Below are 25,295 nucleotides of genomic sequence, written 5' to 3' on the forward strand. Positions count from 1 at the left end.
GTTTAAAAATTAAAGTTAAAAATTATCTGTGATGGAACAACAATCATTAATGTAGGAGTGTTAGGAGTCACTCAGGATTACATAGTGGATAATTCCCAGGCCATTAAAGGTAGATCAGGTCCTGGGCAGGAAAAAATTCATTTGTTTATTTCACAGAGCTGCTCCAAGACTGAATCACATGGGTCTCAGCTTTATAAGGTTTACATACACAATTGTTATTTTGTTGCTTATAATTTTCAATTTGAATAGGTCAGGAAATGTGGTTTATCTGTAGTAACTTAAGTATACCCTTTAGTCTTTAGTGTGCTTTTCAGAGTGGTTTCTTTTTTTTTTTCCAGTGTTCATTTTATTTTATTTTTTATTTTTTCAACATCTTTATTGGAGTATAATTGCTTTACAATGGTGTGTTAATTTCTGCTTTATAACAAAGTGAATCAGCTATACATATACATATACCCCCATATCTTCAGAGTGGTTTCTTAATTTCTTCCTGGGGTAGGCAGCACAGTATAGTAGAAAGATTCTGGGCTCTGGAGTCCAGAAAACTTTCCATTTAATCCTAACTGACTCTACTCAGTCGTGCCTTCTGGTGGACATGTTACCTAACTTTTCAGAGTCTTGTCTTCTTCTTCTATAAAATGGGTATAGTAAAATCTGCTCCATGAGTTGTTATAAAGGTTAACATAATTCACATAGAACTTGATAAGTGATGCTGAGAAACAATGGACTTGGCTGTGTGGACAGAGTTGTGTTTTCTAAGTTTATAACTGAGCAATTATCTGAAATATGGTACATGGGACAAACATGGAAAGAAATGAAGAACACTTAGTAACACCAGCAGACACTGTTGCATTTTTGTGAGTTAATCCCAAACATCTTTCTTCCTTGAACCTAACACTATTGTTCACAAGTGATGGAAATGCTGAAAATGAATCACTGTTCACCAGGTAAGCCTGGCCTTGACCATCAGCTGCCAGGGCTTTCACTATTGAAACCCCACTGTGTTATTTTCTTCCTCTGTAATTTTGTAATCGGTTCTGTCTTGATAGGACATGATGAAATATACAACTCCATCCTAGTAAGCATCTTTACTTCTATCCTACAAGCAGTGTCTTTTAGCAATTGTTATTATAATTTACAATCTTAACTCTGTCAGAAAAACAATTGGGATAGTATAATTTCCTTCAAAGGCATTGCAAGTACATTATTCATACAAATAAATAGAATCTATGTAATACAAATATATTATATAAATATATATGATGTGTGTACATATGAATATCACATCCTTATACTTTATTTCTCTATATACACATACAGTTTTGTATAAAAAATATCCTGAAATAATAACGATCTGTAATACCCTCTATAGAAGTGGGTCCGCAGAGTTTAAATGATTGATGTCTTTCAGAAATCTCTAGGCAACCAGGTGGTACAATTATTAACCACCCGCAGGATCTTGGCTTCAAAGCGAATCTGTTAAGGATCAGAATCTGTACCATCCATATCCAAAGCACAGAAAGTCCTGGCCACCAGATGTCACCATTCTTCTATTTCCCTCCCAGTGCCCAAAGAGGGAGAGAGATGTTGTTTTTCTTCCAAGGGACTGAGGGAAATACGTGCCTCCCAACATTCCTGGCATTTCACCTAAAAGTCTTATTAAGAGGAATCATCCTGTCCATGCACATTTCCTTGCGGTTCTTGATCATTACCTGGACAGCTCCTGACAGCTGAGGATCTAAGTGGCTGACAATTTGGAGCTCATCTGGTCAGGAATTGTTAGAGCCATTGCCTCCAGCTTGAAGTTAAAGGTAGGACTGACCTAATGTGCCTAGAGCCTAGAGTAACTCCGTGGAAGAGGTGCTACAGGGTGTGTTGTACTAAGGTCCTGGAGACGGGAGACCTCCCCAACCAGCTGGGTGGCCCTGAGAGCTTACAAAGTGAAGGACTTGGACTAAGTCATTTCTAGGGTCTAAGAATTCCATGATCTTCAGTTTTTAAACGCCTCTGCTGGGAAGGGTGGGCAGCAGAGTAGGGTGATCTGAGTTTAAGAAAGAAGACCCCAGGGGAGACAGTGAAATGGGGGTGGAGAAATTCTGCAGGGAAGGTAAGGGAAATTTGAACATAAACCTTCATACAGTGACTTGATGTAGTGACTGGTTACAGGGCTTGGAACTTGATGGGGTTATGAACCTTGTAATTTCCACCCCTAGGTAATTCACCAGGTCACTCTCATTCCATTCCAGATACTATACTTAACAAGGATCTGTAATGCTTAGCGTTGTAAACGTACAGCATTCTCTCTCCTGGGGCTTGGTTGGATTTAATATGTGGTGTCAGTCAGTGTTCTTTGTGGTGCATGGGATGTGTTTTACTTCTTTCTGAATTTACAACAGTACAGTGTTCAGCTAGCCAGTCCAGAGTGTTTATAAAATCCGGGGGCGGGAGTGGGAAAGAGAAAGAGAAATGGAATTCATTTGTTGAGCGCCTACTATGTGCCAGGTATTGCTAAGTACTTTACATATATTTTATTTCATCTTCAGAATAACCTCAAGAAGCCCCATTTATTATGTTCACAGATAAGTTGAATTCAGATGGTTAAGTGGGTTGCTCAAGGTCACAGCAACCAAGTGGCAGAAACATATACTGCTTCATAAAGCCCATTCTACAAAGATGGAAACTGAGGCTCAGGGCATTGATTCAAGCTGCCCATCCTGTAGATGGTTGAGTCCATAATCTCCCGTCACTGGGCTTAACTGCTGGAAGGCCCCTGGTGCTGAGAGGCCTGGACTGCACTTCTCTGGAGGATGCATTGTCACATCAGCATTTGCACATTTGCCCCTGACCTTGCTAGAATATTATTTGTGGCCGCGAAGTGTCTCCCTTACTTCCTTCGGGCTGCGGAATTGAGAGGTTGGTAAAGTCCTCTCCGACAGGGTTGGGAGTTTGCAGACGGCCCCTGAGAGGCTGGGGCGTTCCGAATTGGCTGAGCGCTCCGCGGGGAGGGCGGGGAGTTTGCCGAACGTCCCCGGCCGGAATCCCTGTCTTAGAGAGCTGCGAGCCCAGAAGAGGGGAGAAGTTGGAGAGGTCGGGAGGGGAGGGTAGGAAGAATTTGAAGCCAGACCCCCTCCCTGGTCAGCTGAGCCCCCGAGGAGCGTCTCTGCAGTGTCCAGGCCGAGTGTGGACGCGCCGCGCGCGGCCCCGCCAGGGCTGAGAGTTTGCAGACCGTCCCTGCCGCGGCCCGCTCGGCGGCGGCCCTGCGGCTCCCGCGGCTGCCGCGGCGGCCCCGGCGGCCCCGGGCTCGATCCAGCCCAGGTAGCCCTGCCGCAGGCTCGGGGTGCCGCGACCCCGTGCCCCGCGGAGCCTTGGCCCCCCCCCCCCCCCCGGGGACGGCAGCTGGCAGGCACTCCCGGCTGCTGCTGCTGCTCAACAAGGAGGTGAGAGCCAGTGGGTCGGGGCGATCGCGTCGAAGCTTTCCATCTCCACGGGGAGATGAACGCAGAGGGGACCGCGGAGGGCGCGGGGAGCTGGGCGCGGGAGGCGGGGGGAGAGTCTGCTCCGTGGTCTGCGCGGCTGGGGGCTTCCGCCCGCCGCCCCTCCGCCGCCTGCGTGGGTGCCCCGGCCGCTCTGAGAGAGCCGGGAGTGCAGCCGGGGACGCGCCTGGAGGCGCCCGCCTGCCCGGGGCAACCCCTTCCCAGGGGAGACTGCAGGCCCCCATGGCCCCTGGGAAGTGGGGGGTTTGGGCTTTTCAAGGGACTGTCCGAAGGAGGCTTTGGTTGCGCGGGTTGGAGGCGAGCGGCCAGGGATGGTAGAGGGGCGCTCGGACCGTGGAGGACCCTGGTGGGGTCACGCTGCGGGTGTGGGCCGGGCTGGGGTCCCCGGGACCTGGGCGCGCAGGGCGGACTCAGCCACCGGCCAGTGGGGAGGAACAACAAGGGAGGCTGGCTCCCGGCCCCGGGGGAAGGGGGATGCGGCAGGCGGGCGCTCTGGTCCTGGGGACCAGGGAAGCCCGGGGGTGCCCCCCACCCCTAAGGGACCTCCGTGGGCCCACGATCCCGCCGGCGCGCTCCGGAGGCTGCCTGGCCGGAGAGGCTGCGGGGAGCGCAGAGCCCACACCCGCGCACATAATCCCCGAGAGCATGCTCAGTGCAGCCCTGGGAACTTCCTGCCGACTCGCGAGCCGCCCCGGCCCCCTCCTGGCCCCCTCCCGGCCCGCGGCTGGCAAACTTGGGGGCGCGGCGCCCGCCAGTCGCCCTTTCGCGTCCCCTCGGCCCTTGCCTCGCCTTTGCTGGGCTCCCAGCGCTGCTCTCGCCGGTCGCCCCCGCGGCCGAGAATGGGGGCGTGGACGTTACCCCCAGCTTCTCGAGGTCAGGTCCGAGGCCGGGTGGCCAGAGGCCTGCCGGTGAGGCCTCTTGATGGGGGCACCGGCTCGCGATGCGCTCGCCGCGCGCACAGACCGGGCGCCGTGAGCAGACCGGGTGGAAGGGGGTGTGTGAGCCCGGGGACGTTCGCGCACACACTCGCTGTCACACACAATGCCGTGGTTTCGTAGCTGCCGCGCGGAAGAGGGAAGAGGAGGCGCTTGCATTGCCCGGCCGCGTTTGGAGCGCCAACGGGGTGCTGGGCGCTTGGGGGCTGCGGTAACCTGGAGACGCATAAGGTTTTCAGAAATGCCGGAGTCGAGGTCTGTGGCCCGGTACTCCTGACACTGACTGCCAGGCCCGGCCCAGGGCGGACGCCGCTGTCTGCACCCGGCTCTGGCGGCACAGTTAGGGAAGGCTGGGCACTTCTGGGGCTGTGAAGTTGAGGAGGGGAAAGCTGAGGTTTGTGCGGGGTTCCGTGGCATGACAGCACTGCACCTGTAAACAACTCAGATCCAAGTGTTAGAGGCAGGATCTCATTCTCTAGAGAGGCAAGTGGGAAGCTGGTGCGCCCCGCCCTCGTTCATTGTCAGGACCTGAGGGACTTGGTGGGTTTTTATTCCGAGAGACACACCCCCTACCTCCCACCTACCCCCACCCCCTCCCCAGTTTAGCTACCCACATCCTGAGCCTTGACTCAGGACCAGAACTTCCTTGTCTTTGATTGGAGAAAATCACCAATCCCCAAACTGTTTCTCATGATGGGCACACCATCACAGATCTTTCTTAATAAATAAATTTTCGTACCACCTTCCCCCCCACCCCCAACCGCAGATTCTTTTTGCTGTTATTGTTCAGGGCTGAGATAGGCTCCCTCAAATTTGTTTGGCTTGGTTAGGATTAGAGCAAAGCTCTCCTTTCTAGAGGCCTTTTTAGTTTCTCCAGTTACCAACTTGATGTCCGTGCAGTCAACTTGAAGAGGAGAGGCCCTGAGCAAGGAGGTGATGGCAGCGGGGGAAGAGGGTGACCTTTTTGCCTCTTGGAGGGACGGGGGAAGAGGAGAAGGATGCTGGTCTGCTCCGATCCCTGGCGCTGGCAGAGCCGGGTGCCTGGACAGAGATTTGGGCTTTTCTTATCTTCCCCTTCTTTGTTCCAGTCTACCTTCCTGAGTTTGGGACACTTGTGACTAGAGTCACTGGAAGAAAGGAGTCTGCAGTCCTGGTTTGGGGCTTGGCAGGGTTCACACCTACTCAAGCAGCTGCAGGTTGGTTTTAAGGCGACTGTAGTGGCAGGAGGGCTGGTGGCTCTGCTCAGATCTGCCAGTTGCATCTGTGTTCCAGCCTCGTGGGCCTCTGAATCGCCTCAGCAGTGCGCATTTCAAGTGCTTTGTGTTTGGAAGTGTGAATATAGTACTCATTTATATATATTCACACATCCGTATATACGTTTTTATAAAGAAGCATGTGCATATGTATGTGCATATGCAGTGTTCTTTGGTAGCATCTTGGAGCTGGAAGGGGCCTCAGGAGATCACAAGCATTCAAATTTGCTACCTTCCCATTCAGTTTTCTCAGTTTAAAAATAACCAGCCAGCCTTCTGCCCAGCTGGCCTCCAAAAGCATTGCAACAGCAGAGTCCCCCTGTGATCCTAGCCGAGGGGGGGACGCCTTTGGTTCCTCCACTGAGAAGTGAGCCTCCTCGCGATCATTCTAGATGTCACTCTGATATTTGACATGACTTTTCCTAATGTTCCATGTGGTTCGGGATCTAAGTCACTGCAGAGTCACTCTCAGGTTGATTTTGGGAGGGGGGGACAGACAGTGACCAGTGTCCCCTGCAGAGATGTCTGGAAAACTGCCCAGAGCTGTTTTCCCACCCCAAGTCTTGCTTGGGTTGGAAAGTTCCTGTCCTTTAGCACTCTGGTCCTCCAGGCGGGTAGTTGCTGTGCTCCTTCCCTGGAGGCCTGAAGAGCAGTGAGGTCTCTTACTCCGTCCTCTCTGTGTGTCTTGGCTTATGGGCTGTAAGAGGGTGGCGTGGTGGTTGGAGGTGGCGTTCTGTGCCGATGTTGTCACAGTAGCTCTCCGGAAAGCCCGTGCTGTCAGGAGCGTTATCTCTGGGGGTTTGTTATGGGGGATGGCAAAGTTTGGGGGAGGGTCTCGGTGTCAGGTGACACCAGGTGTCAGCCAAAAGTAACATAGTTTTGGCTGAAGGAAGGTGTGTGTGTTTCAGAATCTAGGTACTTTAGGGAATTCCCTGGCTGTCCAGTGGTTAGGACTGTGCGCTCTCACCCTGAGGGTGCGGGTTTGATCCCTGGTCGGGGAACTAAAATCCAGCAAAAAAAAAAAAAAAAAAAAAACAACAGAATCTACGTACTTTAAAAAAAAAGAGAGGTAATACCTTAAATTTGGGGGAGATTGCCAGGTGGGTGACAGTGGAGAGGTTTGGGTCAGAAATAAATTTGGTACTTGCCAGGGCACGTTTTACTAGGCTGCCTTTAAAGTTCATAATTGCTTTGAAGTATAGAGTCACTCTTAATAGCCAGAAGATGACTTCACTTAAAAAACATTTTTTTTTAAATTGAAGTGTAGTTGATTTACAAGGTTGTGTCAATCTCTGCTGTACAGCAAAGTGACTCAGTTATACACATATAGACATTCCTTTTTTTATATTCTTTTCTGTTATGGTTTATCCCAGGATATTGAATAAATGGCTAAACTTTTGAATTCCTGTTTGAAATTGAGTCAAGATCTCCCTAACCCCCTCTTCTTAAAGTTGCTAATCTAAGCCATGTCCCCACACTATGTCACATCCTGGATCAACACGAAAAGTCCAAGCATAGTTGTGACCTCAGTGCAAGCTGTGGGTTCTCACGGGGTGTTTATCAGGCAGCCACCTTGAGCCATGGTGGGCGCTGGTGCTGGGTATGAAGACGTACATCCTCCTTCAAAATTACCGTCTCACTTTTAATTCATCTCACCTTCTCTTTCAGTATATTAAGGCAAATTAATAGCTCTTGGAAAGCTGCCAAAATGGGTCCCAGCAGCCTTAGTACTGTAACCACGTTCTCAGCTGGAAGAGTTGGGACTCCATCTCTGTTTGCCCGCTTGGACTGTTGTATTTATGTGTTTGTTTTTTCATTTCCACAACGAAGTGCCTCCTTCCCCGACTTTGTCATATCTGGAAAGCTGTATGTGTGCATGGGAAAGGTTGGAGGAATCACTTTATTTCTTCAAAATCCCACAGCTTTCTTGTCTGAACACCTAACCTTCTGGAAAGAGAACAGGGTGCTTCTTATCTGGGCCCTTAGTCCAGCCTCACAGATCTGGACGAGCAAGAGGGGTGAGCTATCTGGGCTGGGCTTGGGGGGGCAGGGCGCAGTTCTCCCTGTAAATGGGCACCCCCAACAGTTAACACCTGCTGGACCTTGGCCCCAGCTGGGGCGGTTACCTAGGATGGCTAGGGAGTATTTCTCCACCCTGTTGCTTATGAACTCAGGAGCTAGGTGTATGCAAGTACTTTGTTACCTTAAGAGTTAAGTACCGGTGTTTGCAACTGATTTACTTTTTCAAAAATGTCAGCATTTCAGCATTATCGGTAGAAGAATAACAGCCTCACTGATTTACACCCTCTGTGATTTGGGGGCGATGGCCCCTGAGAGCATGGGTACCGCCCACTGACTCCTGCCTAAGCTCTGCCCACCGACTCCTGCTTAAGCGCCACTCCTTAGGGCTGCATTCTCGGCACAGCCGCTTCTAAGGCCTGGCATGCTGGTAAGATGCTTTTTCTAATATCCCACACAGAACAGTGCTCCGCTATGATAGTTTTGGATCTCTTTCATGTCTCCGTCCACCCATGGGAGTGTGTTATGTTGGTGATCAGCGGAGATGGTGTGTCTGGGTGGAGAAATGTCGAGAGCAGGTGGGCGAGGAAACTCGGAGCGATGGTGATGAAAAATGTATCTTCTAGAGGTGACCTGATTGCAAAGGCTTCTTCCCTATCCCATTTACGCCTCGCTACAACGCCGAGGTGGATGGTATTGTTATTCCCAGTTTCCACAGTAGAGAGACTGAGGAATTGGGAGGTTGTTTAAGCTGGCCAGGGCCACGCATAGCTAGCCACGTGCGGCAGGGTAAGGATTCCAACCCGGGTGGTCTAGGTCCCGAGCCCGCGTTAGCTGGACTGTGCTTAGTTGTTTAGGCTAGCAAGTTCACCCTGTACTGGCCAGCGCCGGCTTTCCAACCAAAGCCAAGAGGAGTCTTAGGCAGTCAGGGGTTGGAAGGGACCTCAGGGAGATCTCCCTGCGACCTTTCTCTTTTTAGCTGCGGTCCTGGAGGTGCAGGGAGGTAGAAGGACTTGCTCGAAGTCCCCCTGGCTGACAGCAGTGGCCAAGCTGGGCCTTGGTCCCTCAGGGACAGTGACAACAGCTGATAACAGATGTGTGCCTGTCTTGTTTAGAGAAATGACCCAGGAAGAGAATGTGATGGTCATTTGACGTCTGTCCGACCCACTCCCAGAACCCTGTGTGCTCACACCCAGCCTCACCCTGCAATCTGGTGGGGAACAGGTGGGTGTGCCCCACTCCTTTCTCCAGCCCCAAATGGGAGGATGTAAGCAACTTACGTGCCTTTACATGAGGTGCTCCCTTGCTCATGTCACCTTTTAAGTTTGACATCTTAGGAATTTGGCCTGGGATGGATTTTACATTTCACTCTGAAATATTCATTTTTCTCTCTGTCTCTCTGTCTCTCTGTGTCTGTCTCTGCAGCTGTGTCTTACAGCTCCTGGCCCCTCTCAGTGTTGATTTCCACCCTTTAGGAGCATGGGGTGGGCCGGGGGTAACCTGGCAGAGGAGTCAGGGCTATTTCTCAACATTTCCAAGGAAGGGCCTGGGAAGACATTCCCTTAGTGTCTGTGGGATCCTAGAAAGAGAGCTAAGGCCCTGCAAAATATTCCTCCGACCACCGGGATTTTCGTGCTTCATGGAATTTTCCCATTCAGCGTGCCAACAAGCACCATTTCCTTTCATTTTATTCCTTACATATGACTGGGCTTCATCAGACATGACACTGCTCTCACCTGTTCCTGATTCTGAACATTTCTGGTTAATACATAGTCCCTAGCTGCTCAAAAGTTTAAAGTCTAGGCCTGGTCAGGGCCCACACAGAAGAGTTAAGTTCAGTTATAAAGCAGTATGTAAATGAAGAACACATTAATTCAGCCCATATGACCGCTTTGGGCTTCAGTTCTTATGTTGGAAAGTAGGAGGGGATTGAACGAGCTCCAACGTTCTGTTCAGTCCTAAAGTTGTATAATCTTACACATGTGGCAAAGGAAGTGTAGAATAAAGAAGTAAAATTCCCTTGTTGAATAAAAAAAGATTGAGGAAATACTCAAGTTGTTTTTGCCTTTGCTGGCAGAATCTTAGTAGACAGGTGAAATGCTTACCTAAGAAGAACCAGCCCTTTATGATCACTATCTTTTGGGATGTGTGTTTTTGTATGTTAAGAAATAAGAGGCCACGGTCCATCCTTCTCAGCCTAGAAATAACCGGCTTAGCCAGCTTCCCCTAGTGAAGCTTTTCCCCCCCCCCCCTTGGGAAATTGAGATTCAAAGAGCAGAAGATGACCAGGCTCACAGAGTTCTGTGGTTCTGTGGCACAGTGCCCGGGGGAAAGTGGCTAAGAATTTGCACTGCCACAAGCTGGACCAAATTCTGTTTATATACCTTCATCGCTGCTTCCCTTTGAAACAACTATGTTGAAAGAATAGAGACTTTGATATCAGTCTCTTTGCAGCTGCTTTTTTTTGGGACCGTCTGTTATTTTCAACTCTGATTTTTTTTTTTTTTTTTTTGCGGTACACGGGCCTCTCTCTGTTGTGGCCTCTCCCGTTGCGGAGCACAGGCTCCGGACGCGCAGGCTCAGTGGCCATGGCTCACGGGCCCAGCCGCTCCGCAGCATGTGGGATCTTCCCAGACCGGGGCACGAACCCGCGTCTCCTGCATCGGCAGGCAGACTCTCAACCACTGCGCCACCAGGGAAGCCCTCAAGTCTGATTTTTTTATTTACTAGTGTTTATTCCACTGAGGAGTTTTCTTTTTTTTTTTTTTTTTGCGGTACGCGGGCCTCTCACTGCTGTGGCCTCTCCCGCCGCGGAGCACAGGCTACGGACGCGCAGGCTCAGCGGCCATGGCTCACGGGCCCAGCCGCTCCGCGGCATGTGGGATCTTCCCAGACCGGGACACGAACCCGTATCCCCTGCATCGGCAGGCGGGCTGTCAACCACTGCGCCACCAGGGAAGCCCCACTGAGGAGTTTTCTAAATGACCGGTTCTTTCTCTTACACATCTTGTTTAGGAAAGCACTGTCTTTGCCTCTTGCTAAGTATGATCTTTCTGTTTTCCTTCCATACTTTTCTTAGTATTTGTGTTTGTATACTCCCCTTACCCCATCTCCTAGAATTTTTCAAAGCCACCAAGGTTAGAGGCAGCCCTAAGTGGGGACTTGATGTGAGATCCTTGCAAACATAGCTTCCAGCCCCTTTGTCCATCAGGATGGCCTACCTTCTTTAACAGAGTTCTCAGCTCCAGCGACTAATAATGGTCCATTTCCCCCTCCTCCCCTTCTGTGATGCCTGACTATTGTGCTTGCTAGATTTAAAGGTGACATTATGTGGGTAATCTTTCAAGGTACATTTTAGTACAGGCAAATGTTATCAACTTTCTTCTATATTTCACCATTCCTTATTTCCTATTCTGATGGGAGCTCCAGAAAGGGAGAGGTTTTTTTCCCCCAGGTTGGTTAAAAAATTACATCTGGCTCCAGGGGTTTCGCAGCAAGGATTCTGGAGTTCTGTAGGTATGATCGGAAGCCGCATAGCCTTGCACAGGGCCCGACACGAGAGTCACGTGATCAGCTGGGCAGCGTGGCGTCATGCGTTAGCTGCGGCTCAGGCAGGTGGGGCCTCTCCGCAGTTAGAGGGCTGTCCTCAAGCAGGTCAGTTCAGCGCTGGGTGGTTCTGGTTTCTCATCCATCAAATGAGGCATCTCTTAGTGTCTCCTGCATCTGTGGGATTCTACTAGTGTGACTTCCGGGCTGAACCCAGCACACTCATCTACTGTAGTTTCTTTAATCCGTCCTTAAGAATATTCTTAGATGTATTCCTAATTTGGGGGTCCTCTTTGTGCCCGTTTGGAGTTCTGTTTTTCAAATCAATCAGTGGACTTTTTGTACACTTTTTTCTCCCTCACTGTGAGCATTATTTTTTATTTTTTATTTTTTTGCGGTATGTGGGCCTCTCACTGTTGTGGCCTCTCCCGTTGCGGAGCACAGGCTCCGGACGCGCAGGCTCAACGGCCATGGCTCACGGGCCCAGCCGCTCCGCGGCATGTGGGATCTTCCCAGACCGGGGCACGAACCCGTGTCCCCTGCATCGGCAGGCGGACTCTCAACCACTGCGCCACCAGGGAAGCCCCTGTGAACATTATTTGTGGGCTCAGGAAGGCCAACAAATTGAGACTTTGTGTGCATGTGTGTGTGTGTGTGTGTGTGTGTGTGTGTGTGTGTGTTCATGTCCACACACCATTAGGGCTTGTTACCTTATTGTCCTATTATCCATAAACAGAAGTGGAAGTGATCAGAGTTGGAGCTGCATATCTCTGGAATAGCCATCAGTTAAATGAAACCTGTAGAAAGTTTCTGTGGAAGTATTTTTAAAATATGGCTTTTCCCCTAGTACATGCTTGTCAGCTATAGCCAGGGGATCCTTGGAGATTGTATGGATAAATAATGATTTTATTGTATTTCCCTGTAGCCTGCAATAAAGTGTTTTCCTCGATAATGAGTTGCTTATTCGGTCATACTGCCTTTTCTTTTATTGCCCTTATAACCAGAATCAGATACAGCTTTCCGATTCTGCTGCCATGCCTGGTTAGTGTTCTCCAGGTTCCATAGTTTCTTCCTCCTGGTTCAGTGGCTTCAAGAGAGACTTTTCTATTTCCTCGTTGTCAGCCTTTGTATAAAGATGACAAGTTACATCATCTTTCTGTTACTGCTTTAACAAATAAAAGCAGACTGGGTGGCTTAAAGCAACACATACTTATTGTCTTATTATGTTATGTTGTAGGTCAGAGGTCCAACACGGGTCTTACTGGCTAAAATCAAGTTGTCCATTCCTTCTGGAAGCTTTAGGGGAGAATCCTTTGCCTTGCCCCTTTATCTTCTAGTGGTTACCCACATTCACAGGCTCCTGCGTGTTCCTCCAGCTTCAAAACCAGCAATGTTGGGCTGACTCCGTGTCCCTCTGCCATCAGGCTGGGACCACAGCTAGGAAAGATTCTCTGATTTTAAGGATCTATGTGATTAGATTGGTCCACCCAGATAATCCAGGATAATCTCATTTCAAGGTCTGTAACTTCATCACACCTGTCCTGTATTCACAGGCTTCAGGGATTAGAATGTGGACATACTTGGGGGCCATTTTTCTGCTGCCACAGTCCCTAAAACTCTTTGTAAAGAAATGGTTTTCTAGTCTTTATGTAAAGGAACTGTAGTTTTCTGTCGAGAAACTTTACTTCGCAGGAAATTTTCCTATTGCCTTGTTCCTCATCTTTTTGAATATATTTAAGTTAACTATTTGCAAACAGTGTCTAAGATTTGAGATCTGAGGTGGCCAGACATTGAACTACACACTTTTCATGTTCCGGCTGATGTTATGTTAGTAGTCCTATTTTTTATTTTTATTTTTTGCGGTATGCAGGCCGCTCACCACCACGGCCTCTCCCGTTGCGGAGCACAGGCTCCGGACGTGCAGGCTCAGCGGCCATGGCTCACGGGCCCAGCCGCTCCACGGCATGCGGGATCCTCCTGGACCGGGGCACGAACCCGTGTCCCCCGCATCGGCAGGCGGACTCCCAACCACTGCGCCACCAGGGAAGCCCAATAGTCCTATTTTTATGATGAGGAAACTGAGGTGCAAAGGAGACCTGCCCAGGGTCATGTAGCCAGAAGTGGCAGAGCCGGGCTGCAGAACTGAATCTCACTGATTCCAAAGCCTATGTTCTTTTCACTCTGCCCTCCTGCCTTAGAAGTGATAATGGAAAACCAAAATGAGAAATGGTAATGGGAAAGCTTAAAATAATGTAAAATCTCTCTGCTTCTGCCAAGGTGATGACAAACAGTAAGTAACGTCTGTGGCAGATTGATTGCACTAATGGCCCCAATTAATGGCCTCCGTGTATCCACACTCTTTGCCTTGTAACTTACTAGTCCCCATCCCTCCCCTTCCCCACTACTGGCCACGTGACTGCTTTGGCTCCTGGGACGTTAGCAGATGCCATATAAACAGTTTCAGAGCCTACGAGTTTCTGATTGACCTTTTACACAGCTAGGCGTGCTTGCTCAGATCCCTGCCATCCCCATGAAAGCGTGCCCGGGCTAGTCTAAAGGAGGGACTGAGAGATGCAGGGGAATGAGCCAAGTTGCGTCAGCTGAGGCTCTCCTGGACTAGCCAGCCCCCAGCTGAACTTCGGGCTGCTCAAAGTCTCCTGAGCATATCTTGCTAAGATTAGTTAAGCCTGTCCTAGGTCATCAGAACCAACCAGCCAGCTGACCTGTAGAGTTGTGGAAAGCGTTGATGATTATTTTAAGCCACAGAGTTCTGGGGGAACTTTGTTATGCAGCCATTGCTAACTGATACACAGCTCAGATCAGATATTTGCATAGCATAAGAAGCAGTTTTAGCATCCTTTTGAAGATCATTTTGGACTACTTGTAACTAATTCATATTCTTTTTTCAAATTTTAATATATTTTAAAATATTCTTTTAAGATTATACGTTAGGCCTAAGAACTTGCCCATTATATCTATCCTTTTTTCTTTCTTGTTTTTTAAACATGAAAGTCCTGTAAACTCTTATCAGTTTCAGTCAGAAGACTTGTTTTTTTCTTCTCAAACTATTTATCATTTCTAATATGGTGGCTTTTGACCCTCAATCTACAGTGAGAAATACATATTGACCAGAACTCACATACACATGTGTGTATAGCAGCAAGAAAACTTTCATGAGATAGTACCTATCCTTCTATCTCTCATGGCCTCTGATGTTTTCTACTCTTTGATTTGCTGAAAAATGCTGGTCAGGAGTCAGCGCTGTGGCCTGCAGCCCATTTTGTAAATAAAGTTTGGTTGGAATGCAAAGATTGTTTATGGCTGCTTTCAAGTTACAATGGCAGAGTCAAGCAGTTGTGACAGAGATACCTGGCCTGCAAAGCCTAAGGTATTTACTCTCCTGCTCTTGAAGACAAAGTTTTCTGACCCTTGTCCTGAATTGGTTTCATAACCCATCGGTGAGTTGTGATCCTCCATTTAGAAGACACACCGTTCAAGGGACTATTAGCTCTCCTGATAACCCTTCTGGAAATTACACTAAACAAATCCGGCAGATGTGAAAACTAACCCTTTTCCTGTGTTACACTCAAACTCTCTGGTTTATTCACTTAGATTCAACAATTAAGTTTTTGCTATTTAATGTTATACCTGATTGGCTTATATAGGAAACTTTTCAAGCATTTCGAAAGTGTTTCATTATAAGCATGCTCCCCCACTCTCCCCGCTTTCTAATTTAAATGAGGCTTTCTTGTGGAAAGTAGCTGGCATTAAAATGGACACAAATTCTATTCAAGTGCTAGTTATTTATTCATTAGATTCCAGCAGTGCCTTTTTTTGTGATATAATGGAGTCCATTAGTGGAAGAGGTTGAAAAACAGTCATCTTGGGTTCTTTTAGAACACCTTTCTGGCAACTGGTCCTTATTGTCACATTTCTGAATTAGGGTGATATTAATTCTGAGCATAATAAAATTTAGAGACATTAAATCCTGGGCTTATAGAGTTGGAAAGTCTCTGGAAAAAAATTTTTTTTCTTTTTACTGAGATATCTAATTGGGCCCTTAAAGGCTAAATTTCTCCGATATCTAAATTTCCCAAGCCTGCCAGGGGAGGACAACATTGTTATTTATGTTGTGTGGCTAATGAGACTGATGAGAAGGAGCTGAGGCAGAAGAGGCTTCAGAATGATGTGGATCTGTCTTTCTAGAATCTGAAATGCCAGATGAAGAATGGGCACTGGCCCATTTATTTACTGGCAGTAAGAACAGAGTCAAAACCAAATGAGCTTCAAGTACAGCATGGGGAGCTCTGGTAAAAGTCTGAGCAGTGTCTCCCAAATAAAGTAGGTTCTTTGAAAAAAAATAGGTTCTTCTAAACATTTTTGATGTGAGCTGCCCTCCTTAGTTCAGGTGGGTGGCCTTCCCAGCAGGTGACTGGACGTGTGTAATGAATAACGACTCTTTTGGGTGCTGGCAACACAAACCCGCTGGAGATTGCTTCAGCACAAGTGGAGAATTCACGTCAGGGCTACAGGAGCAGAGCGGTGAGCTGCCAGCAGCCTGGGATCAAAGCTCTGGGGACCCCAGGAACCCCCTTGCTTCCTTGCTGCTTCCATCTGCCTCACTGCTTAATTCTCTTCCCTGCCTTGTTCTGCTTTTTGTGTCCCAAGGGCAGAACTCTGGGTAAGGGCGCTTGTTGCTGGGTAAGGCACTCAGCAAGACTGATCTTTCTCTTATTATGCAAATGCAAGTTTCCTGGGGAGTGTCCCCTGAGTGGTCCAGCTTGACGTCACCCAGAGCGTGGGTACTGCAATGTGGATTTTGGCTAGCTCTAGGGAGTTTATTGGGGGCATTTTAGAAATTTAGGGGACGGTTTTGGTTGTCAGTGAGTGAGGTGTGCTACTACCATTTACTGGATGGGGACCAGGGATGCCAACATCTGTGATGGGTAGAATAGTCTTACACCCCTACGTGTATCCTGTGTCTCACTATGAGACTATTACCATGGCTGTTGCCCCAGAATCATACCCCTGCCCCTCCCTTGAATAGAAACCAAATCTGATCTAAGTTTCAGGTGGAAGCTGCAAGGAGGAAAAAAAAAAAGTGTTGGTTAGAATCAACTAGGCCCAAGATGACAGAAGATTTACCTTCCTGTAGACCTTGAGCCTCATTATATGCTCATTGTAATATATTAACATGCTAAATGACACACCCACAGGCGCCATGACACTTGACGATTGCCATGACAGCCACTGGAAAAGCCCATGCAATGACTGAAAAGGAGAGTTGGTACAGTTCCAGGTCCAAACCACACCCTTCTTCTCAGATAACTCATCAATATTTCTCCCACTGTTTCCAAATCCCAATCTTTAATCTCCACCCTCCTATATATTTGGTGTCTCTGCCAGAATTGGGTTAAGTTGATTTGCAAACTAGGTTCCCGCTTCTCCAATCTTTGGCTACTGAATACAGCTTGTGCTGTTCCAGTCTCAGCATTGGTTTAGTTATTGGCTACTCGAATCCAATCTGAAAAAGAGCATCCTTGGTGAAGACGAGGGGGGCTTTGCCTGGTGCAGGTCTGGTGGGCCAATTTGGTAACAAGAAGACTGTGGATGACAAAACCCATTTATTACCTGAACCTAGAGACCTAACTTATACATGAAGAGTATTTTGCATGTTGCAAATAAACGTTGACTTTTCCAGTCAATGAAGGAAGATTGTGCTTTGTTTTATTGGGAAATTTACCAAGAGGTGTTTGCCATTTTGGAAAAACACCCCCCGCCATGACTTCACCATATCACCTGTGGCAGTCCACACTTGTAACTCACCTTTTTTTTGATTTTATGTAAAGTACAAGCACCTAACAACTTCTTAAGCCTTCTAGGTTGGTCTTGCCCAACTAATTGCATATTGAAATACATGTTCAGTTTGTTATAAATTATTTTCCTTTTATTCTCACTTATATTACTATTAAAGCAATAAATATGTATGTTTGAAAATGTGTTTAGGAAGGTTATCTAAGAATTTGATTTCAGGGAGTAAAGGGGTACTAGAAGTTTGCTATAAGCCTTGAACTCTGGGGCTAATAACGTTTAGAACACAGCACTAGGGGAAATGATTTGCAAAGTAATCCCCCCACCCGTGAGTCAACTGAATTAAATAACTCTTAATACTAACCGTTTAAAAAATAAAAAACTGTAGCCCACACATTGGGTACAACTGATGGAGAAAAAGGGAGTGGAGTTGTTGGCCCATTCTGCTGCTTCCATGGGCGGCCGACTCTCCTTGTGGTAGATCCTCCCTGCTCCCTTGTAAGTGGTTGATTCTACTGCCGGGTTCTGGCTCTGTTGTGGGTCTCATGATTCTGGAAGAGCCGTAAGGGTAGGGGATGAAATCAGATGATTGCATGAGTTTCATGTGAACTACTGCAGCCCTCTTTGCAGAGATTCAAGGGGATCTGTGAGCTTGCATGGGAAAATATTACACCTTGATTTTCACTCACCTCTAACCAAAATTGAGCAGTCCCTTAACTTTTGGATGTTGGCCACAAACCACAGTAATATTAGCATTGTCTGCGACTTTGTCACCAATAGGAGGCCCATATTTTCATATCAGATTTTAGATGGCTAACAGATAATCTTGAAATGTCATGTTCATTATGACTTAGAAATTATGGTGGTTATTACATGCTGCTAAATAGTGTTATTTAATGTATTAATAAACGAGCATATGTGTGGGTTTTTTTAGTAATTTTATTTATCTATCTATCTATCTATCTATCTATTTATTTATTTATTTATTGGCTGCGTTGGGTCTTCGTTGCTGTGCGCGGGCTTTCTCTCTAGTTGCGGCAAGTGGGGGCTACTCTTCATTGCAGTGTGCAGGCCTCCCATTGCGGTGGCCCCTCTTCTTGCAGAGCACGGGCTCTAGGTACCCGGGCTCAGTAGTTGTGGCGCACAGGCTTAGTTGCTCCGCGGCATGTGGGATATTCCAGGACCAGGGCTCGAACCCGTGTCCCCTGCATTGGCAGGTGGGTTCTTAACCGCTGTGCCACCAGGGAAGTCCCAAGCATATGTGTTATTATGTCACAATTTTAAAAGTTTTTGGTAACCATATTTAAATACAATTGACTTCCTCTGTAATCCTCTGTATTTTATTTTATGCATTTCAAACATTTGGAGAAGGGGTACCATCTCACCTATCCGCCAAGGGGTGGGTGGTACAGAAATCGTGGAGTAGAATTGGGAGCGCTCTGGACACTACACACCCCACCGCTGTGCTGTCTTTTCCATTCACTGGGGAGTTGACCACCACGTGACTCAGCCTTTCCCCAAGACTGCCAGGTATGGGTGTAGAGGGGGCGTGGTCTTATCTCCAGTTGGCTCCTTTTCTTTTTATACCTGGTCAAAGAATTGTGCTTGATTTGCCCTTGGGTCATTCTTTTTTTTTTTTTTTTTTTTTTTGCGGTATGCGGGCCTCTCACTGTTGTGGCCTCTCCCGTTGCAGAGCACAGTCTCCAGACTGGCTCACCGGCCCAGCCGCTCCGCGGCATGTGGGATCTTCCCGGACCGGGGCACGAACCCGTGTCCCCTGCATCGGCAGGCGGACTCTCAACCACTGCTCCACCAGGGAAGCCCTGGGTCATTCTTTTATCATATACAGGGAGGCAGCTTTGTCAGAACAGTCCTCCGGCAAAGCTTGTATTGATCACTACAGGGTACAAGATGCATTTAAAGCCAAAGTACTGATTATCTGAATCCTTAACAGAGGTGTGGTTTCTGGTTCAGCTTTTCAAGTGGAGAAAACCCACAGACATTCTGCATAAGTCCCTATGTACAGCGCAACTTCTGTTTTCCTCTTTGTGCGCTTCAAAGTGATAGAATCACAGCACGGCCCTATGAAGTACCCCATTGCCCAAGAAATGTGTTGCATAAACGGCTGCCTAGGTGTTTTCCTAATTTGGGGGGGAAAGGACATTTCTCAGAAAGCAGGGTTTGGGGTGGAGGTAGACAGCTTCGCTTCCTAAGGCGACGTGCCCTTTGTCCTGGTTGCTACCTTGCTGCCCAGTGAGTCCACCCTAGAGGCTGTGCCCCAGCTGTAACTGGATTTCTGGGAGTGGCGTCAGCCTTTTTCTGTTTCTGGAAACTTCTACTGAGAGGAAATGACTTTGCCACAGAGTAGCCTACTGCACCGTTCCTCATTCCTCAAGTCATTGCTGTGCTGCCATGTGCATCTTTTTCCTCTCACAGCTTCTAAATCTATATTTAGAACATGAAAATGCTGAACATTTCCTTTCTAATTCTTTAGAAGTTGATCATGGGAGGGATCTTCACGCATCCAATACTATTAATAGTTTGGGCAATCATATTAAATAACAATGGGAATCATATTATTTGATTCTTTATCGCAGAAAATATTATAAGATTGGAATCGAATAGTTTCAAATGTTGTGCCTTCATTTTTCTGTGGGTTTAGTTATTTTTTTATTTTTATTTTTAAAAAATTGTTTAACATCTTTATTGGAGTATAATTGCTTTACACTGGTGTGTTAGTTTCTGCTTTATAAAAAAGTGAATCAGTTACACATATTCATATGTTCCCATATCTCTTCCCTCTTGCGTCTCCCTCTCTCCCGCCCTCCCTATCCCACCCCTCTAGGTGGTCACAAAGCACCGAGCTGATCTCCCTGTGCCATGTGGCTGCTTCCCACTAGCTATCTATTTTACGTTTGGTAGTGTATATATGTCCATGCCACTCTCTCACTTCGTCCCAGCTTACCCTTCCCCCTCCCCATATCCTCAAGTCCATTCTCTAGTAGGTCTGTGTCTTTATTCCCATCTTACCCCTAGGTTCTTCATGACCTTTTTTTCCCCCTTAGATTCCATATATATGTGTTAGCATACGGTATTTGTTTTTCTTTTTCTGACTTACTTCACTCTGTATGACAGACTCTAGGTCCATCCACCTCACTACAAATAACTCAATTTCGTTTCTTTTTATGGCTGAGTAATATTCCATTGTATTACATGTGCCACATCTTCTTTATCCATTCATCCGATGATGGACACTTAGGTTGCTTCCATCTCCTGGCTATTGTAAATAGAGCTGGAATGAACATTTTGGTACATGACTCTTTGAATTATGTTTTTTTCAGGGTATATGCCCAGTAGTGGGATTGTTGGGTCGTATGGTAGTTCTATTTGTAGTTTTTTAAGGAACCTCCATACTGTTTTCCATAGTGGCTGTATCAGTTTACATTCCCACCAGCAGTGCAAGAGTGTTCCCTTTTCTCCACACCCTCTCCAGCATTTATTGTTTGTAGATTTTTTGATGATGGCCATTTTGACCAGTGTGAGATGATATCTCTTTGTAGTTCTGATTTGAATTTCTCTAATGATTAATGATGTTGAGCATTCTTTCATGTGTTTGCTGGCGATCTGTATATCTTCTTTGGAGAAATGTCTGTTTAGGTCTTCTGCCCATTTTTGGATTGGGTTGTTTGTTTTTTTTGTTATTGAGCTGCTTGAGCTGCTTGTAAATTTTGGAGATTAATCCTTTGTCAGTTGCTTCATTTGCAAATATTTTCTCCCATTCTGAGGGTTGTCTTTTGGTCTTGTTTATGGTTTCCTTTGCTGTGCAAAAGCTTTGAAGTTTTATTAGGTCCCATTTGTTTATTTTTGTTTTTATTTCCATTTCTCTAGGAGGTGGGTCAAAAAGGATCTTGCTGTGATTTATGTCATAGAGTGTTCTGCCTGTGTTTTACTCTAAAAGTTTGATAGTTTCTGGCCTTACATTTAGATCTTTAATCCATTTTGAGCTTATTTTTGTGTATGGTGTTAGGGAGTGTTCTAATCTCATACTTTTACATGTAGCTGTCCAGTTTTCCCAGCACCACTTATTGAAGAGGCTGTCTTTTCTCCACTGTAAATTCTTGCCCCCTTAATCAAAGATAAGGTGACCATATGTGCGTGGGTTTATCTCTGGGTTTTCTATCCTGTTCCACTGATCTATATTTCTGTTTTTGTGCCAGTACCATAGTGGCTTGATTACTGTAGCTTTGTAGTATAGTCTGAAGTCAGGGAGCCTGATTCCTCCAGCTCCATTTTTCGTTCTCAAGATTGCTTTGGCTATTCGGGGTCTTTTGTGTTTCTATACAAATTGTGAAATTTTTTGTTCTAGTTCTGTGAAAAATGCCAGTGGTAGTTTGATAGGGATTGCATTGAGTCTGTAGATTGCTTTGGGTAGTAGAGTCATTTTCACAATGTTGACTCTTCCAATCCAAGAACATGGTATATCTCTCCATCTATTTGTATCATCATTAATTTCTTTCATCAGTGTCTTATAATTTTCTGCATACAGGTATTTTGTCTCCTTAGGTAGGCTTATTCCTAGATATTTTATTCTTTTTGTTGCAGTGGTAAATGGGAGTGTTTTCTTAATTTCATTTTCAGATTTTTCATCATTAGTGTATAGGAATGCCAGAGATTTCTGTGCATTAATTTTGTATCCTGCTACTTTACCAAATTCATTGATTAGCTCTAGTAGTTTTCTGGCAGCATCTTTGGGATTCTCTATGTATAGTATAATGTCATCTGCAAACAGTAACAGCTTTACTTCTTCTTTTCCGATTTGGATTCCTTTTATTTCTTTTTCTTTTCTGATTGCTGTGGCTAAAACTTCCAAAACTATGTTGAATAAGAGTGGTGAGAGTGGGCAACCTTGTCTTGTTCCTGATCTTAGTGGAAATGGTTTCAGTTTTTCACCATTGAGGACGATGTTGGCCGTGGGTTTGTCATATATGGCCTTTATTATGTTGAAGATAGTTCCCTCTATGCCTACTTTCTGCAGGGTTTTTACCATAAATGTGTGTTGAATTTTGTCGAAAGCTTTCTCTGCATCTATTGATATGATCATGTGGTTTTTCTCCTTCAGTTTGTTAATATGGTGTATCACGTTGATTGATTTGCGTATATGGAAGAATCCATGCATTCCTGGAATAAACCCCACTTGATCATGGTGTGTGATCCTTTTAATGTGCTGTTGGATTCTGTTTGCTAGTATTTTGTTGAGGATTTTTGCATCTATGTTCATCAGTGATATTGGCCTGTCGTTTTCTTTCTTTGTGACATCCTTGTCTGGTTTTGGTATCAGGGTGATTTTGGCCTCGTAGAATGAGTTTGGGAGTGTTCCTCCCTCTGCTATATTTTGGAAGAGTTTGAGAAGGATAGGTGTTAGCTCTTCTCTAAATGTTTGATAGAATTCGCCTGTGAAGCCATCTGGTCCTGGGCTTTTGTTTGTTGGAAGTTTTTTTTTTTTTTTTTGTAGTGCGCGGGCCTCTCACTGTTGTGGACTCTCCCATTGCGGAGCACAGGCTCCGGACGCGCAGGCTCAGCGGCCATGGCTCACGGACCTAGCCGCTCTGCGGCATGTGGGATCTTCCTGGACTGGGGCACGAACTCGTGTCCCCTGCATCGGCAGGCGGACTCTCAACCACTGCGCCACCAGGGAAGCCCTTGTTGGAAGATTTTTAATCACAGTCTCAATTTCAGTGCTTGTGATTGGTCTGTTCATACTTTCTATTTCTTCCTGGTTCAGTCTTGGCAGGTTGTTGTGGGTTTAGTTATTGATCAAATTTCTCATTGAGTCGAAGCCACTCCCTTAAAGAAATAGGAGCAGCCCCATTACAAGATATTGTTATGGCTCATGTCAGACTAAAGAGAACATAGGTGTCTTTAACAAGCTTGTCAGTGAAGTGATAGCATTTCTCTCTCTCTCTTTGTAAAAGAGAACAGCAAATTCCATTGCTTCCTGAGATGATGATGCTGTCACGGATTCATGTGCAAGATTGTGGGTACAATTTGGCCTAATTCTTATTTATTTATTTATGTTTTGGCCACGCCATGGGGCGTGTGGAATCTTAGTTCCTCCACTAGGGATGGAACCCGTGCCCCCTGCATTGGAAAGTACAGAGTCTTAACCACTAAACCACCAGGTAAGTCCCTGGCCTAATTTTTAAAATGAGATACCTCAGATCCTTTTATCGAGGAACTATCCTATGATTGGATCGGTAAGGCCGGTTTTTTTTTTTTTTTTTTTTTTTTTGGCTAGAGAAAGCAAGAAATTCACCAGATTCATTGGCTGAGGGGTAGGGCTTTCACTCAGTTTGAAGGATCTCTTACCCCTCCCCCACTTCTGGTTTTGAGCCACGTGTACTTGGCCTCCTTTTCATACAGGTCTGGTTTGGGGTGAATTTTGATCTTAACCCTACCTTTGTGGAGAGAGTAAATGAAGTCCAGAAGATCTAGAGCGTAGGAGTTAAAATATTCATAAGCGATTCACTTCCTGGTCAGAGTTGGTGGATTTTAATTGTCCAGCTGCTGGACACCGATGCCGTTACTGTTTTATAGGTCTTATCACAATGAAAAATGGAAAATACAGGTCCCGCCTTCAAACTGACAATCTAAAGACCTCACGTACAGAGTAATGCTTTTTTCCTGAAAGTGGACCTCTTGAGCACATAGCTGGTGTTCATGGGAGTGCTGGGTACTCCTGGGAACCAAGCCTTGAGCACACTGTCTAATTTCATGTTTATGACAGCCCTGTAAATTAGAATCCCTTGTTTTCATTAAACACATGTAAAACCACAGTATGGGAAAGTTAAGTGTCCTGACTGCAGTGACTCACATAAATATAAGGTGATCATATAATTTATCATCTAAACCTGAACACTTTTGTGACTGAAAGGGGTGCTGCTAAATTAATGAGGAAGCTGGGATAACAGCCATAAACAGGGATGTATGGTCCCCTTACTAATCAGGTGCAGATTGGGGGTTTAATTCAGGTCTGATTCCCCAGGCTGCCTGCTCTCCTTTAGATGCATTAAATTGGGCTGCCTCATCTACAAATGAATTGTTAAGGCACATACTGAATGAACTTCTGAAGGTGAGTTCTGCGCTAGGTAGAGAGCCAAAGAGAAATTCCCCTTAGGCTAGGTAAAAGTTCCCTTTGGCAAGAAAAAGGTCTACTAGAGATTGTCTTTCATACCAAAATGTAGAAAGGGTTTTGTTGGGAAGGCAGATGGTTTTTCTCTTCTGAAAAAAAATGGTTTTCCATTTTTTTGTTGTTGAAAAGAATGGGTCTGCTGTAGCCTTTCCAAGAAAGATAAAGGAAGACTTATAACATCTCATATGCAGGGCAAACATCTTCATGGCCAGTGGCTATTGCCATACAGGGTCATATAATGAATTCTTGAATAGTAAGGTGTGGAGATGAAATTTACTACCCCTGTTTTTAGCACTCTGTTCATGACTGTTATTATCAAGGCAGATCTGTGTGGTATAATCATTACCGTGAGATGTGAAGATAAATTTCCAGCACTTGAATATATTGCACTCTCAGGATTGGATGCCCCAGCTAGTGACCAGCCTCTGTGCTGCTGTGAGCCTCAGACACAGGTGTATGAACACACCCAGCAGAGGTGCAGACACAAAGGTAGGTGAAGCTCAAGGTACTTATAACTGATACTATAGCCTAACCACGGAAAGTGATAAAGAACATCACACAACACTCCAGGATTTATTTTTTCTGTGTCATGTTCTCTTGCCACCTTCCAGGCCAGTTGAGGTGTGAAAGGAAGAGTTTCCTAGCAGAGCAGGTTCTGTAAATCCCACAGCCTCTAAAAATGTCCTGCTGGATTGTCACTTGTCATCAAGTCAGCAGTGCCAAAGAATGGCATGTCATTCAAAGGCCACTGCTGGGAACCAGAGCAAGCTGGCGGATGGGTAAGAGTTATGTGTTTGGCTGGAAATACGGGATCTGGCTTTCAGATGAGAGCTGTTACTGGGCCTTCATGCTGCACCCAGGGCCCTGGGGGATCTGCCTTCTGAAACTTGGAGAATCCAAAAAAGACTGGAGATGGAGGAGAAGCCTTCCCCCATCCAGTGGGAGCAGGAGAGGGACTGGGGGGCCCGGGGATTGCACCTGCTCCTGTGATTTGCTTGAGCTGCTCCCTGAGGAAGACCACGATCTCTGGTGGCCTTTTAGAAGGGCC

The 25,295-nt window shown here is 46.3% G+C and overlaps 1 protein-coding gene across 4 annotated transcripts in view; it reads left to right on the forward strand.

Annotated features, from left to right (window-relative positions):
• Positions 1-3,040: 3,040 nt before the first annotated feature.
• The window catches only part of MGAT5 (alpha-1,6-mannosylglycoprotein 6-beta-N-acetylglucosaminyltransferase), a 367,899-nt gene continuing 345,644 nt past the window's right edge, over positions 3,041-25,295 (forward strand). For all 4 annotated transcript variants that reach the window (XM_060106214.1, XM_060106215.1, XM_060106216.1 and 1 more), the window contains exon 1: positions 3,041-3,437. The gene's annotated coding sequence lies outside the window, so the exon portion shown is untranslated. The remainder of the gene's footprint in view (positions 3,438-25,295) is intronic.

This window comes from Mesoplodon densirostris, chromosome 8 (genome assembly GCF_025265405.1).
Source record: "Mesoplodon densirostris isolate mMesDen1 chromosome 8, mMesDen1 primary haplotype, whole genome shotgun sequence".
Taxonomy (NCBI): Eukaryota; Metazoa; Chordata; class Mammalia; order Artiodactyla; family Ziphiidae; genus Mesoplodon; species Mesoplodon densirostris.